Source organism: Acinonyx jubatus, chromosome C2, assembly GCF_027475565.1.
Source record: "Acinonyx jubatus isolate Ajub_Pintada_27869175 chromosome C2, VMU_Ajub_asm_v1.0, whole genome shotgun sequence".
Lineage (NCBI taxonomy): Eukaryota > Metazoa > Chordata > Mammalia > Carnivora > Felidae > Acinonyx > Acinonyx jubatus.
This window is the reverse complement of record NC_069384.1, coordinates 102,499,414-102,516,463: the sequence shown is the minus strand read 5'-3', so window position 1 is coordinate 102,516,463 and position 17,050 is coordinate 102,499,414. Positions and strand designations below refer to the sequence as shown.

General features: G+C 37.4%; 1 protein-coding gene and 1 long non-coding RNA gene across 3 annotated transcripts in view; both read left to right on the top strand.

The window, feature by feature from the left end:
- The window catches only part of PPM1L (protein phosphatase, Mg2+/Mn2+ dependent 1L), a 289,323-nt gene that overhangs the window by 119,846 nt on the left and 152,427 nt on the right, over positions 1-17,050 (top strand). The window lies entirely within an intron of this gene.
- LOC128315252 (uncharacterized) lies at positions 2,646-12,336 on the top strand. Its single transcript, XR_008297864.1, has 2 exons — positions 2,646-6,741; positions 6,993-12,336. It is a non-coding gene; the product is annotated as an uncharacterized LOC128315252 (long non-coding RNA).

Here is a 17,050-nt window from a genome sequence, read left to right as displayed (position 1 = left end):
CTGATATCTCACGTCCATTCTTCCAACCTCCTACTTCCTGTCTCCACCCCATCTTTGTCTTGACCTAAGGTATAAATTATTCTGTCAGTGGCGTGAACAGTTAAGGCTCAAGCCCTAATTGCTAAACTTTTGCAAGAGAAACCTTATTAAAAAGTCATGAAGAAAGGTATAAATATGAACATGAACATGTAAGCAAAGGCTAAATAGGTTATAGATCACCTCTAGAATAGCAGCAGATAATGTACCAGGACTATTATCATGCAAAGGGAGTACATTTTAGGATTTACAAGTTTATTTCTAAAAGCCTAATTTACTTTTATATGAATATTTTAAACCCACATTAATATATCTTCAAACAATACAATATATAGGAAACTTTCTGCTAAAGATTAAGGTTTGATATTTTGAAAATTCAATAAAACAAACACATAATTTGGCTCAGAATTATCAAGGATGTGCTGTGCAACTGATACTACTTCTCTTTGTACATTTCTTTCTTTTTTTTTTTAAGTTCATTATTTATTTTGAGAGAGAGAGAGAGAGAGAGCCAGAGAAGGGCAGAGAGAGAGGGAGAGAGAATCCCAAGCTGGCTCTGCGCTGGCTGCACTGAGCCTGATGTGGGGCTCCAGCTCACAAACTGCGAGATCATGACCTGAGCCGGAGCCAAGAGTCAGATGCTTAACCGACTGAGCCACCCAGGCACTGCAGCACATTTCTTTTGATTCTTAGATTCTTAGCACTTTTGTAAGAGGTCAGAAAAAAGTTAAAATTCAGATTTTTGCTATATGTTATCATTTGTGGAAATTGGAGGGAGTTTATAATTGCTTATTAGATTCCTGTAATTCATTGATAGTAGGGATCAATCATTTCAGTAAAAGTCATTATTCTTTTGGCTGCATAACTATTTTTTTAATCTATGTGTTTAGCTTTTTGACAAAGATCTGCATGATAATTTTTTCTTAATAGTTCTCAGGTAGAAGTGTGTGTGTGTGTGTGTGTGTGTGTGTGTGTGTGTACAAAATTGTACACATAATGTAGTATCATGTAGTAAACCCATAAAGACTGTCCTCAGTGATTCTCGGAAGCAAGATGTCTTTACTTCTTGATCCAGTACCTCAGAATATACTGAACTTGCTTTCCTTACATCATCAAAATGCATATGCTTCCTATTGGAAATGATAATATCTCTCCTTTTTATGATGGATAAGAATTTTCTGTATATAGAATGCAGGGAACCAATATAGGAAAGTGCCTAAAGGAATGTGTATAAGTTGCCAAAATTTATACCTCCTGAGATGTTTCTAAGAGCATCATAAATAGCATATAGTGAATGCCTTCCCTCCAGCTGAGCTTTTGAAATAGCTCACTCAGCACTTTTGTTAAATAATATCCCTGGGACATGAACCGAATAGCATTTCCTGTTCAGTCTCATCTGTCATTTTCCTGATTCCACAAACCAGTCTCCAGATGTCAAAATATAAAGGTGAAAGTGAGTGAAATTGTTTTTATTTACAGAGCTCCCTAAATCAAACCAGGATTATCTCCTGCCACCATGACCCTATGAAATTCTAAACCATCTTTAACCTTCATTGTAGTTTAAAACAATATACTATACTTGGAGACCATTTTAGCTGAGTTGTATAATCTGCTGTTATAAATTCTGCCAGAGTAAAATTATCATGAGCCTGAGATAATCATTGTAAAACATGCTTGTAGGACCTTTATAAATACTACACTGAAACTCTATTGCTACTTAATATCTCCAGCATTGCAAGAAAGAGATAGACTATTGGTTTCTGTTTCTCTTGCAAGTACTTATGAGTGTGGCTTCAAGGTGTGGAGGAAACATGAAGCGAAAATGCACTGTGAAACACCAAAGTGCCGTGTAAGTACGAGTATTATAGTGGTTTCATGAAGCTTGACTTACCTGTTTTGTGTGCATTTTAGGTTTTCAGATGTGCAAGTTTTATTATATTCCATTAGGGGAAAATGGCTCATGTAGTCTTTTCAATTGCCTCTCATATGTCCAAAAGTTTGGGTATTAATAGACTCAATTCTAGAAAAGAAGAACTCATAAATAATACCTAGTTGAGTTGTTTCATTTTTCAGATTAGAAACTAAGGTCTAGAGAGATGAGGTACCTTGACCAAGCCAGTTAGTAGCAGCTCTGAGTTAGAAGCTGTCTGGCTCTCTAGTCAGATCCCCAGTTTATTATTCATACCTCAGTAGATATGGAATCTTGTTTACCAACAACATCAACAACCACAAAGCTTGTTGGCCTTGCCCATATTTTTAGCATACTTTGGTTTTTTTTCATAAAAAACATACTCAATAATAAACTTGCTTTCAGCAGATTTGATTTCCCTATAATCAGGCATCATGATCAATTTATAAATGTGGATCTAACGATCTTGAAATTCTAGATTTTGTATGATATTTTAATTCACTTCATAGGAACTTGTTAACTTATTGTTATCTGTTTTTATTTTTGCTAAAATACAGGTCTTCCACTTTTTTTCTCCTGGGCCTTTTATCACACAGTGTCTTGGGGGAAGAAAAGGAAGTTATCATAGTTTGTATTTGATGTTATGTTCACATTATTGCCTAAAATAGGGGCACTTGGGACTTTGCCTAAAATAGTCACTTGGGACTTTAAGGTGGTATAGCCTGACTCTGAATTTCATCCTCACATTGGTGAACTAGTGTGAAAAGCTCTTAACTTTGGAAGACCTGGCTGAGTTCCTGCAAGCGCTCCTTTTCACCCACTGTTTTCATTTGGGTCATCACTATCCCCTCTGAACCTGTTTTGTGATGGATACAATGGGAATAATACTTGTCCATCTGTGTCTTAGAATGTGATACTCATACCATTTCTGAGAAATTTATAAAAGAGTGCTTTATTTTGTTTGGAAGCCCTTGATCCTTTGGGTATTTTCTCTCAATAGGGACATCAAGGAGGCACCTCAAACCCCTAATATCTGTTCCTGAAGAAGAAGAAGGAGGGGAAGGGAAAGGAGAAAATGTTTTATAAATTGAAAAATGCAGTCTAAAGACAGTATAAAGTGCTCTAATATTGTTAGCAGGAAACAACTCCCCCTCCTTCAAAAGTTTTTTAATTGATACCTTAGGACCAGGAAATTGCTCTACTCTTCTATTTGCTGTCCTGTCCTATTTTGCAAAATCTTACTCTTCCCAAAAGTCCCCTCTCAAATGCTGCTGCTTCTTTAAGCTTTTCTGATTCCCCTCTCACATTAGATTGGGTATCATAGTGGTTTTTTTGTGCTTATTCTATAACTAGAATGAAAGCTTCTTCAGAGGTTGTTGTGATGAAACTTTTAGGAGAAGGCCTTGCACATTGTAGTTGCTCAGTAATATTTGTTAAGTTGATATTGGGGGCGATGCATTTTTTTTTTTTAGTATTGTTTCTCAATTCCTTCCTTATAATTTTGCTTTGAGTTATTTACCTAGAGTTGAAACAATAGTGTGGGGAAAAAAGTCTTTAACTTCAAATGTCTTTCAGTACATATATTTTTTATTAATTGGAATCAGAGCAGTTGAAAAAAAAGTGGTATTTTAAAAGTTGTAGCTTATTTTATAAATCAGCTCAGCTGCACATCTTGACTTTTAAATCTTATTTTCCATTCATATTTTTTCTAGTGATCATATTTAAATATTCAAAGTTAAGAACTGAGTTTTGGGCAAATGATTCCTCAAAAAATTATATTTATTTATTTTTATATTTTTTAATGTGTATTTTTTTTTGAGAGAGAGAGAGACAGAGTACGAGCAGGAAAGGAACAGAGAGACAGAGAGGGATACACAGAAGCGGAAGCAGAATCCAGGCTCTGAGCTGTCAGCATAGAGCCCAATGTGGGGCTTGAACCCATGAACCATGAGATCACGGCCTGAGCCGAAGTCAGATGCTTTTCCAACTAAGCCACCCAGGTGCCCCCAAAATTATATTTATTTAAAAAAATTTTTTTTAATGTTTTTATTTATTTTTGAGACAGAGACAGAGCCTGGACAGGGGAGGGGCAGAGAGAGAGGGAGACACAGAATCCACAGCAGGCTCCAGGCTCTGAGCTATCAGCACAGAGCCTGACATGGGGCTTGAACTCATGGACTGTGAGATCATGACCTGAGATGAAGTTGGACACTCAACCAACTGAACCACCCAGGCACCCCAAAATTATATTTATTTTTTAAAAGGAAGTTTATTTCAATTTACTCATGGCAAATCAATTTTTAGAAGAAAAGTGTGTTGTCTTAAAGATTGATGACATATTCAAGCTGGTGACCAGAGCATTCCTACCTTCTTTCAAAAGTAGGTGTAGGTGTCATGTGAACAATGATGCATCACATTTTATTTTCTACTACTAGAGTGTTCCGACGTGATAAAAATCATCGTTTACAATATTATGATCAAAAAGAAAAGGTATTTATTGGCTGAGAGGCTTGTGTTTCTAGATCTTTGGAATTATGATGGAAATTTTGACAGAATCATAAACCAAGTTGACATTAATGGGAATTGCTTCCATTATGATCTTGTCTAGCCTTATTAGAAGGTCATTTGGAAACTTTAGATAATCAGATGGTTCTATGACCAAGTAGAAATAGTGCTTTATCTTTTGTGTTTTAACCTTTGGGTGCTCCCACCAAGTGTAGTTTTAGTGTGTATCCTTCCTTTGACTGTTAACACCTCTTACAATGATTACTAGTCTAGTCACTGTGACTAGCTGACATTTCTGTTATTACTGACTTTCATAAAGGTTATCAATTGATGACAATGCTCCTGAAGTCTCTAGCTAGGTAGTCACTTTTTGCTTTTCTTAGCCTTCTACCGTCACCCCTGCATGAATCTCTATAGTGGTGGTGGTCCTTACCTCTAATCCTAACGTGAAGGAATGTGGAATGGGGCAAAGAGAACAGAAAGCTCAATGCTAGCATTGGCTCTGACCACTAATGAGCTTTAAAGCTTTGAGCAAATGATTTCTGATCAGTAATATGTAGGTTGCATTAGGTAATTTTAAAGATGCCTCTGGCTCTGAGATTCTGTAATTCATCAAAATTCATCTGCCAGAATGGCACTGTAATAATTAGGTAGACTGACAGCTGGATGCAGGGAAATGACAGAGCCAGAAGCTTCAGTCTACACTATCCCTGGTGAACATTCATGTTTGCATATTTTAATAACAGTATTCTCGGCATCCCACCTCTACCCAATCACTTACTTAGCAAGAAGCTTTGTCCCTCTTAACATTTTACAACTATGTAATTTAATGAAATTCATTAGTACCAACAAAAGGAGTAACAGTGATATTTTAATATACCTTTATTATCATTCCTTGTATTTGAGAAACCAATTGAAAGACTTTTAGCTTTGACTTCTAAGGAAGAAAAAAATCGCCTGTCTTTATTTAATGGAGGAAAAAAGATCTCCAATAAAGAATAATGCCCCAGAATTGTCATTCATTTCACACTTGCTCCTCTTTAGGCATGCAGAACCTCATGTGTTCTTAGGCATAAAATGGAAGGTGACACATTAAATGAAGGGTCTTTCTGAAAAATAAAGTAGACAAAATCACTTTACTCTCAAGAATAGTTGTGAAGTGAAAACCAAAAATAATAGCTTATTCATAGTCAATATTTGGAAGTATTTCTTAAGTCCAGAAAGGTCAGAGGGAAATCCAGTAAATGTCAACACTGTTTGTCAGGTGGGGAGATTCACAGCATCTCCTGAGAAATTTAATTTATATTAATGAGGAGTGAAACCTGCCTAGGGCTGTCTCAGAGATTGCTCTGGTGTCAATTTTAATGATCTAACTTCATGAAAAGGATTTTTACCAAATTATTCAGCAAGACAACCTCATATGAGATTACTTTTTAATTGTGAGGCCTCAGCTACTTTGACCCCTGCTGAACCACAGTCACACATGGGGGCTTCTTGCCTCACTAAATTGATAACTTGCTGTCACTTCTGACCCTTTTTGGGTTCTTAGGGGACCATGCCAATCCAAGTGAGATTCTGACAGTAAAGTTCTACTTCAATTCAGCAGACATTCATGAAGACCTCTAACTGAGGCAATGTGGGAGTGACAGCAAGGGCTACTGTTTATAAACACTTAGTGTTCCAGGTGCCCTACTAAGCATTGTATATGGCCAATTTCTAATCTGTAACTTCACGGAATTACAGAGGAGGAGATAAGGATTCAAAGATGTTAAGTTTGTTTGCCCAGGATCATACTGTTAAGTGATTGGCAGAAACAGGATTTGAGAAGTCTGTTTGGCTTTCAAATTCCATGGTTTTTCACTCCTCCCCTATTTCTTGGGTTTTTCCTTTACTCATGGAATGTTTCAAAGTTCATAACAGCTTCCATTTATCTAGCAAAGGTATGTTTCAGACATTGTGCTTGGTGTTTTATTATGTAAACCTCTGGAAGAGATGACACTGGCCCCACTTATGAGTGAAGAAGGAGGGCTGGAGGGTTAAGCAGCTTGCCCCAATTCAGACAACTCCAAAATAATGAGGCTAGGATTCTAACCTCTTCCCAACCTACATTCTTACTGTTAGAGAGCTGTGACTAATAGTGCTGTGTCCTGGGTTGGTAGAAAGGTGACAAAGCCAGTTCTCTATACTCTAGTAAGTAGCAAGAAGTCCACTGGGTTCAGATGGACACAAACTCAAGTGTCTATAAAACCAAGCAGAATGATGTAGATGTGAAATGAAGTGATTTTTAAAAGGTGCTGGGGGGGGGGGGTGCCTGGGTGGCGCAGTCGGTTAAGCGTCCGACTTCAGCCAGGTCACGATCTCGCGGTCCGTGAGTTCGAGCCCCGCGTCAGGCTCTGGGCTGATGGCTCAGAGCCTGGAGCCTGTTTCCGATTCTGTGTCTCCCTCTCTCTCTGCCCCTTCCCCGTTCATGCTTTGTCTCTCTCTGTCCCAAAAATAAATAAACGTTGAAAAAAATTAAAAAAAAATTAAAAAAAAATAAAAGGTGCTGGGGAAGCAAAGAGGCAAGAAAATTAATGCCAGATAAAAGGTACAGAATGGTTTTGCCAATATGGAGGCATTTAATGAATCGGATTGCAGAATACAGAGAATGCAAGGAAACACACTTCAGGCCAAGGAACTAGTTTCCCCTAGAGTACAACTTTGGCCGTATTTCCTACATTTGAATGCATAGTGGTTTTGTTATTAATTTCAAATAGTTTGTAACTTAGTTTTAATTTTCTCACTGGTTCATGACTCAATTTCTATTGTCAGAGTCTATAACTGGTTAGATTTTTTTGTTTATTAAGTTGTTTTATTTGTATTGTTTTGGGTCAGAGAAAATTACTGAACTTCTTGGTTTAGGAATTCATTGAGGTTTTTTGTGTGCTCTATTAAATGATCAACTTTTATAAATGTTCCATGGATATTTGAAATGAATATGCAAATATAGATACATTTTCTAAAGAGTCAAAGGATTGGATTGAATTATTCTAATTGGATTGGATTATTCTAATCTTCACATATTTTTTCTTTGAGGAAATAAATCCTGAGATGAGAGTTTCTCACTGGTATTTTGGATTGAATAAATTCTATATTTCTCAGTTTTTAATTCATGTAATTAGATGCTATGTGTTTTGGTGTATAAAAATGTGGGATTATTATGTCTTCTTAGATTATACTTGCTAATCAGTATAAAATATCTATCTTAGGGCATCTGGATGGCCCAGTCAGTGAAGCATCTGACTTTGGCTCAGGTCATGATCTCGCGGTTCATGAGTTCAAACCCCGTGTCAGGCTCTGTGCTGACAGCTCAGAGCCTGGAGCCTGCTTCAGATTTTGTGTCTCTGTCTCTCTCTGCTCCTCTCCTGCTTGTACTCTGTCTCTCTCTCTCTGTCAAAAATAAATAAACATAAAAAATTTTTTAAAGTATCTATCTTGTTTCATTTAACTTTTGTGAACTAAATTTATTGTAAAATAGGAGCCTGGGAGATTCAGGCTTCTGGTTATGGAATGAGTTAGTCATGGGAATAAAAGATGCAGCAAAGGAATACAGTCAGTGATCATTGTAATAGTGATGTAAGGGGGCAGGTGGTAGCTATACTTGTGGTAAACACAGCATAATGCATAACTTGTCAAATCACTATGACAAGTATGCCTGAAACTAATGTACCATTGTGTGTCAACTATGCTCAAATTAAAAAACAAAAGATTAAAAATTTACTGTCAAACAAATGTGGTCATAGCTTATCTGTTTACATACGAGATGCATTGTACTCACCACCCTTTTGTGTCATATTATTTTAGGATGATTTTTTATATTCACAGTTTTTTACTCCTTTAAAAAATGTAGCCTATTAATATATATTTTGATTGCTCATATGGTCCTATGCCTGTCATTTAATTTTGTATATTCTGATACTTTTGGGGGGTGTTTTATTTTAGCTTTTTCTTTCTTTCACTTCACTGATTTCTTTTAAAAATTCTTGAAAATTATTATTCATTTTCTTTTCTACTAGTGATGGTCCTTTAATCAATACACATATACTTAATCAATATAAAAAATAAAAATATCTATAACCTCTAAACAAATAAGAAGACATATTTAGCATGCTTTAATTTATCCTTTCTTACATTTACCTCTTCCTTAATACTTCAAATATTTTATAGACATAACCTGAAAATTTATTTTCACATCACCATCCATGTAGATATATTTTACCTATATGTTTTGTCTTAAAAAAAAAAAAACATTTTCAGGGGTGCTTGGGTGACTCAGTTGGTTAAGCATCTGACTTTGGCTCAGGTCATGGTCTCATGGTTCATGGGTTTGAGCCCCGCGTCGGGCTCTGTGCTGACAGCTCAGAGCCTGGAGCCTGCTTCGGATTCTGTGTCTCCCTCTCTCTCTGTTCCACCCCCACTCACACTCTGTCTCTCAAAAATAATAAATAAACATTAAAAAAAACCCAACCCCCCCCCTCACATTTTCTTGATAATTACGTGAACATTTACAGCCACAGTGAAGTAATTTAACTTTGTTTTACTGGGTTCATTGCTCCCATTTTGTGCCTGCTATCTCACCATTTCTTGAGTTTTTTATTGGATTACCATTTGTCACTTGGCTGGCGTAAGTTTTCTCCCTCAAGTAGTTGTTATAGAAAGAGTAAATGAGTGGACAATATTATTGGTACCATCAGTGACTTTCATAGCATTGTACCTACTAATCAGTTCTTTGCCCTCATCTTACCTAAGCTTTCTATAGCAACTGACAATCACTTTCTCTTGTCTTCATTTGGTTTCTAAGATGCCACTTTTTAAAAATTCTTTTGTCTTAACTATAGAGAACAATCAGATGGTTACCAGAGGGGAGATGGGTGGGGTGGGGTGGGGGATGGGTGAAATAGGTGAAGGGGGTTAAGAGTACACTTATCTTGATAAGCACTGAGTAATATATGGAACTGTTGAATCACTATATTGTACACCTGAAACTATATAACATTGTTATGTTAACTACACTGGAATTAAAAAAAAAATTAATTCTCCTTTTAGCTCATTGGACACTATTTCTTGGCTGGTTCTTCTTTATCTCCCTAGTCTCTTTATGTTGAAATGTCTCAGCGCTTGTTTTTCAACTCCATTTTCTTCTGTTTTCTTTCATTCCCTAGGTGATCTCATTCAGGTCTATGGCTTTAAATGCCATCTATATATAGCCAAAGTTACATCTTTTGCTTTCACATCTCCTGTGAATGAATACTTGATATCTTGAAATTAACATGCCCCAAACTGAACTCTCATTTTCCCTACCCAAACCTGAACTTTCCTAAGTATTACTCCTCTTATTAAGTGTCAAATCTAGCATTCTACTTGCTTAAGCCAAAAACATTGGAGTCTTGCAGTTCATCAAGCAAAATAAAACTTTGGGTTGTCAAATTCACTGAAAAATCTTGTAAGCTGTATCTTACAAGATATATCCAGAATTGGACCATTTCTTTCTTTTTATGTTTATTTATTTATTTTTTTAGAGAGACAGAGAGACAGAATGAGTGGGGAAGGAGCAGAGAGAGAGGGAGAGAGAGAACCCCAAGTTGGGTCCATGCTGTCAGTGCAGAACCCAATGTGGGCTCTATCCCATGAACCGTGAGATCATGACCTGAGCTGAAATCAAGAGTCAGACGCTTAACTGACTGAGCCACCCAGGCACCTCCAGAATTGGACCATTTCTTGCCATCATCCTGGTTACTACCCTTGTCCAAGCTACTAGTGTTTATTTCTGTTATTGCATAGCTTCCTAGCTGGTTTCTCTACTTCTGCCTTTGGCCCCCTACAGCCCATTCTCCACACAGCAGCCAGCCAGCATCTATTTCACTAAGAGTAAAAGTCCATATCCATATGATGGTCTATAAGATCTGTACCCACCCCCCACTCTGAGCTCATCTTCCCTTAACACTCTCCTCCTCACCTACTCTTCTCTAGCCACATCGATCGCTTTGTTGTTCCTCCTTCATAACAAGTGTTTATTTCAAGGACTTTGCATTTGCTGTTCCTTTAGTGTGAATGCTTTCCCTCACATTTCAACTGGGCTCTCTCCTTCACTTCCTTCAGGTCTCTGCTCATAGGCTGCCTTATCCCTTATCTCCAGTGCTTGGAATGTGCCTCACATGTTGTAATTCCTCAATAAACATTTGTTGATGTCTGTGCATAGTTGAAAAATGTTTTAATCAAGACTGGGCATAAAATTTTACATCCTAATCCTTTTTTCTGAGAACTCTGATCAGACCAATTTTTAAGAATCTTTTGGGGAGAAGATATTTAATAAATGGTAGCAATTATTTTTAAGGATGATATTTTCTATTTGACTATCATATTTATCCAGTAAACATTTATTAAGGGTATACTATATATTGGGCATGTGTTAGGTGTGTTTATGAAGAAGATAAAGATGTGTAACATAAGCCATTTATTCTCTAGGAGTTTATACTCTAATGGGGGGATATTATATTAGGAATTATGGATAAATAACATTGTAAAATATGTATGTATGTTATTGGTATATATTTATATCTACACTTACATTTATCTTTACCAAGTTCTCTTTGTATCCATCCATCCATCCATACATCCAATCAGTGGAGGCTTGTTTCCATTTTTTCACTGAATTGAGGAGGGAAAAAAAAAAGTCTTGGATGAACCTGCTCTGGATAAGCATTGGTTGATGATTGTAGTGGGTCAGGCAGCTCTGTTGTTTAAAAAGGTGTTGCAGAGACCTTTTTCAGAAGGAGTGCATGAATGAAATACTTTTCCGGTGTGGACCAAGGCTAAAGCTCTACTCACCTATAGGTTTTGTAATGTTGCTCTAGATAATGTGTACTGTTAAATTATGATTCACCTATATGATAAAATAGTATGAAGTTATTACATCATTCTAAAAGAGTATTTGACATTAAAAAAATTTTTAGGTAGGGGAAAATTCATATAAAATATTACTTAGTATAATATTTATATGTATTAAAAATGACTGGAAGAGAATATGCCAAAAAGTTCACAGTAGCTGTTTTGGGATAAAGGGATTATAGCTGGTTTGGATTGTATGCTTTATGTGTTTCTGTTTTTCTTAAGTTTTCTAATATAAATATTTATTACTTTTTTAAAATTGTGGTAAAATCCCTTGTATGTGATGATTCACTTTTCTCTTGCTGCTTTCAAAATTCTCTCTTTGTCTTTTGAAAGTTTGATTATACTGTGTCTTAGTATGCATCTCTTTGAGTTCATTTTGTTCGGGATTCCTTGGGTTTCTTAGGTGTTTATATTCATGTTTTTTTTATCAAATTTGAGAAGTTTTCAGCCATTATTTTCTCAAGCGTTCTCTCTGCCCCTTTCTCTCTTTTTTGGATAATGAAAGCATCCATTTTTCACTTTATAATGAAATAATATTGAGGGTATTATAAAATTGTTTTCTAGTGAATGAATGGATGCCAAGGAAAGAGAGAACTGGGCATTGTGTGGATGGACAAGAATTTGTTTGCTGGTTACCTACCCCAACTCTTCTGGGTATGGAGGTAGTGTGGATAGTGGATGTGGCATACTATCCAGCATTCTAAGACAATGTTTTCAAAGTGTGGTCCTCGGGTGCCTGGGTGGCGCAGTTGGTTAAGTGTCCGATTCTTGATTTCAGCTCAGATCATGATCTCATGGTTGGTTGTGAGATCAAGCCCTGCATCTGGCTCTGTGCTGGGCATGGAGGCTGCTTAAGATTCCCTGTCTCCCTCTCCCTCTGCCCCTCCCCTGCGAGCTCACTCTCTCTCTCTCTCTCTCTTGCACACACATACTCTCTCTCTCTTTCTCTCTCTCTCTCTCTCTCACTCTCAAAACAAAAACAAAAATAAAAAATGAAGTGTGGCCCTGACCAGCCACATCAGCTATGAACTCAGATTTATTGGACTCCAGAGCCCCAGCTCGTAAGCATTAGGCTGTAATACTTCACAAGAGATTCTTTATAGTATCAGAAAAAAAGATTTCAAAAAATGATATAGTGGGAAATAGAGGCATAATGTAAAGCCAGAAATGATCTTGGAGCAATTACTGTCTACGATAACGGTTATGTCTCTAAAAAGGGAAAAGTTGAGGTCTAGAAAAGCCACGGGACAGTTCATGTTCACACAGCTAGTGTAGGGTAAAGCCAGTGTAGAGCCCAGGTCTCTTGACTTTTAGAGTGGTGTTCTTCCCACTACCTCTCTTCCTCCATGTGTCTGCCTTCTGAGGTAGGGGAGTACTTAGTGTAATCCCAGTATAGAAAAGGAACAAATGGTAATGGTATGGCTATGGCCTATTGTGTTTAGAAGTTGAGCTCAAATCAATGGGCCAAAAATCTTATTGACCTTGATTTTTAAAAGTATCAGTGCTACATTGCTGTCAGTTGCCCTTATAACTAGATATTTTCTACCCTGTTCCACTATAGTGGCTTATTGTCATATGCACATCATGTTATGGGAGTAGAAAGGGAAAGGAGAAGGCAAAGGAAAGGAGGGAGGGGGAGAGAGAGAATATAACATCTTTCATGATATGAGTGATTCCCTGTGCTGTTCCTGGAGCAAGTGTGCAGTGTGAGATGTGAATCTGCTGTGCCTCAGTCATCTTGGCTGCTTTGTGCCTCTCACGTTGTGAACCTCTTGCCATTCTTGGTGCTATTTTGGTGTTGACAGATATGTGATTTTGTACAGCATTCTCCAACTTCATCTGGTTTACAGCAGAGAAATAAAGGCCTGATTCAGTGCTGGAGGAAGGACTGGCTGAAAGATGTTACAATCTGTATTCCCATGACCCTTTCTAAGGGATCTTTAAGGGTGATTCTGACTGTGTGGTTTGCTAACCTAACTTCATGTAAAGTTACTCTCCTGAATTTCTTTTTGCATCTTCTCTCCAGTTCTAATATATAATATTGTCTTTCAGAATAAGTGTTCTCTTCCCATTGTGGCCCTCCTTTGATACCACTCTCCATTATAAAGAGCATGTTCTGTCAGTCGGTCATTCTTAATCTCATTATACCCCAAACTGAATCCTGTGGTTGAAACTGTTTCATTGATACGTGTGGAATATTGACCTTCTAGTCACTTGAATGGCCATCTAATTGTTCTGAGAACTGGGTTTTATTTTTCTCATTTTTTGGTTTCTTCTCTCCCTCCCCCAATCATTGACGTTAAGCTTAGAAAACAGTAACTTCTAGGACTGTCTTCTTTTAAATAGTGCTTATCAAAATCATAATGTATTTATAATTTTTATACATTACAGATACTTTTAGATAATTAGGACAAGTGATCATCAAGAGACTTAAGCAATTTCTTTTAGTATCTAAGAGCAAAAGTCATCACATCTGCAGAATCAAGTCTGTGTAGCTTTTTATATCATCTTTCACTCATTCTTTTCCTTCCTTGGGCCTTGTTCCCTTTAAGAATAGTTTTCTGTTGTTGAAACTCCAGTATTGGTTAACCCTTTCCTCATTTTCTTTTTGATGGGAAAAGTAGAACTAGAGAAGACATATTTTAAAACCTTTTAGAGCGCCTGGGTGGTTCAGTTGGTTAAGCGACCGACTTCGGCTTGGGTCATGATCCCACGTTTCATGGGTTCCAGCCCCGCGTCAGGCTCTGTGCTGACAGCTCGGAGCCTGGAGCCTGCTTTGGATTCTGTGTCTCCCTCTCTCTCTGCCCCTCCCCTGCTTGCTCGCACACTCTCTCTCAAAAATAAATTAAAACATTAAAAAAAATTTTTTTTCTTAAACCTTTTGGGGGCACCTGGGTGACTCAGTCAGTTAAGCGTCCAACTCTTGGTTTCGGCTCAGGTCATGATCTCACAGTCAGTGAGTTCGAGCCCTGCATCTGGCTCTGTGCTGCCAGTGTGGAGCCGGCTTGGGATTCTCTGTCTCCCTCTATCTCTGCTCCTCCCCCACTCATATTATCTCTCTCTCTCTGTCTCTCTGTCTCTCTCTGCCCTCCTTTCTTCTCTCTGTGTCTCTCAAAACAAATAAATTTTAAAAAAACCTTTTAAAAATGCCACAGATATGTAACACAAGATGGAGCACCCAAGATGGAAACCATAATCTTTTTCTAACTCCAGAATCATCACTTTTGCCTTATTGTTTTCATTTCAAACAAGTTCCTTGGTCCAGCACACATTCAAGGTGAGGGATTACAGAAGGGCATAAATACCAGACAGCAGTGATTATTGGAGGTGATCTTAGGAGTCATATGTCACTGAATGTGTGCTAAGAACAAAACATAATGTGGGGTGCCTGGGTGGCTCAGTCGGTTGAGCGTCCGACTTCGGCTCAGGTCATGATCTCGCGGTCCGTGGGTTCAAGCCCCGTGTCAGGCTCTGTGCTGACTGCTCAGAGCCTGGAGCCTGTTTCAGATTCTGTGTCTCCCTCTCTCTCTGACCCTTCCCCGTTCATGCTCTGTCTCTCTTTGTCTCAAAAATAAATAAACGTTAAAAAAAAATTTTTTTTTTAATAAAAAAAAGAACAAAACATAATATGGAAGTGTTTTGGTGGCTCAGTTGGTTAAGCATCCAACTCTTGGTTTTGGTACAGGTCATGACCTCACGGTTTCCTGAGTTTGAGCCCCATGTTGGGCTCCATGCTGACAGTGTGGAGCCTGCTTGGGATTCTCTGTCTCCTTCTGTCTCTGCCCCTCCCTCTCTTGTGTTATCTCTGTCTCTCTCAAAATAGATAAATAAACTTAAAAAAAAAAAAAAGAACAAAACGTAATACATACTTGGATGCAGCAAAAGCACCACTTCCATGGAACATGGAGGGCAGTAGAAATACAAAGTTGAGATAAATACCCTGAGTTACAACACTGTTAACAGTGGCATGACTTTGTAAAAATATAGGTAATAAGAAGTAGTTTAGGATAAAAAGTAAAGAAAGCTTTTTTTATCATTAGTATTTCCAGTCTACTTAGAAAAAAATCACATCAAAAACAGAATCATTAAGAAATTTATGTTTAGTAAATTATCATAAAATAATAAAAAAAACTTATACATGCTTTTCTCTTTTTCTCTCAAGTTTATATTTTTTATTTGTTCTTCATTTCTTCATTTTTCTTGATTGACAATTTAGTGTTTTCCCTCTTAGGTTTATATTATGTTTTTTTATTTGTTTGTTTTATTTATTGCTGAGATTCAATCAGTAAATCAGTTTTCATCATAAACTATCTTGCCAAATTCCTTTCCAAGTTTTGCCCCTATATTAATGAAAGGACTATTTACAAAAGTTAGAGTTATGGGAAATCAAAACACCCTTGGGCCGGCAACAGTGGGAAGCTGTTATTATCCTTAAGCCTTAGAGCAAGGGGTATCATGTCATTGGAAACCATTGAAGCTGAAGATAAGAGATATGAAAATATGAGAGAGGGACTGTTCAACAGGAGCAGGGACAGAGCTACTGTCAGCCTATAGTCTGGCAGGGAGGAATCCAAGGAGATGAATGTCTTAACTTCATTCTCTTCTCATCTTCTGATCTCCTGCTTTCCGTTGGCCAGACCCAGTGAGAAGCCATGAGGCAAGGGAGTCCAACTGATGCGTCCAATTGATGCTGGCTATATAGATCAGTTTCTCAGGGCAGAGCATGGTAGAAGATGGAGAATGATTCTGGAGGGGTGAAAGGAGAATGCTTAGCAAATAAAGAAAGACTATTTCTTTATATTGCCCTTGTTTGAAATATGAGCTTCTTCGGGTGTACCCACTGTCTACTCTAAAAAGTTTTGAGTTTTTGCAAGTCTTCAAACTTGAATGACCCTGTAATGGTTACAACAAACTCAAGACACTTGGTCTCAGGCTTTCTTTTTTAAGTATTAGATCATGTTTATATTAGATTCTATTTATGATCCAAGTCATGGCCTAAGAGTTGCTTTTACTGTGGATGTTTGACCTTGAAATGACTTGTATGGAAGAAATATGGATCCTTGTGAAATTTGGAACAATAAGAAATGGATGCCCTGTTGTTTATGCAAATAAATAATTTTTGTTGAAGAGTTGTTTATCAGTTTCTGTAGCACTATTTTATAAATATCGATAAACTTGAAGAAGAAAGTCTGTTTGACATAAGTTGAGACTAGATGTGATATAGTTATCACTATTCTCCATTTTTAAAAGCATTATTTTATATTTAGAAACAGTAATCATTACACAGAAGCAAAGAGGATTGATGAAATTTACTCACTAAATATTTATAGAGGCCTGTCTACTTAGTGTGAATGCATGGAGATAAGTGGTATAGGAATATGGTGGTTACCAAGATAGTCTTTGCTCTCAAGCAGTTCACCACCAAGTAGAGCAATTAAATGTGTAAACAACTGACAGTAATGATGGGCAGAGTCCTGTATACTCTGTTGGAGGTATAGGCTCTCTCCACTCCTTTAGAAGAATGCAGAGTGATCACAAAGGGATTAGTATTTGGACTGAGCATTGAATTGTGAGTACAATATTACAGTAGAGGAGGGGGAATTCATTTTGGGCTCAGGGAATGGCATGAATAAGGCACAGCTGAATAAAAAATACAAATGTGAAGGCGGG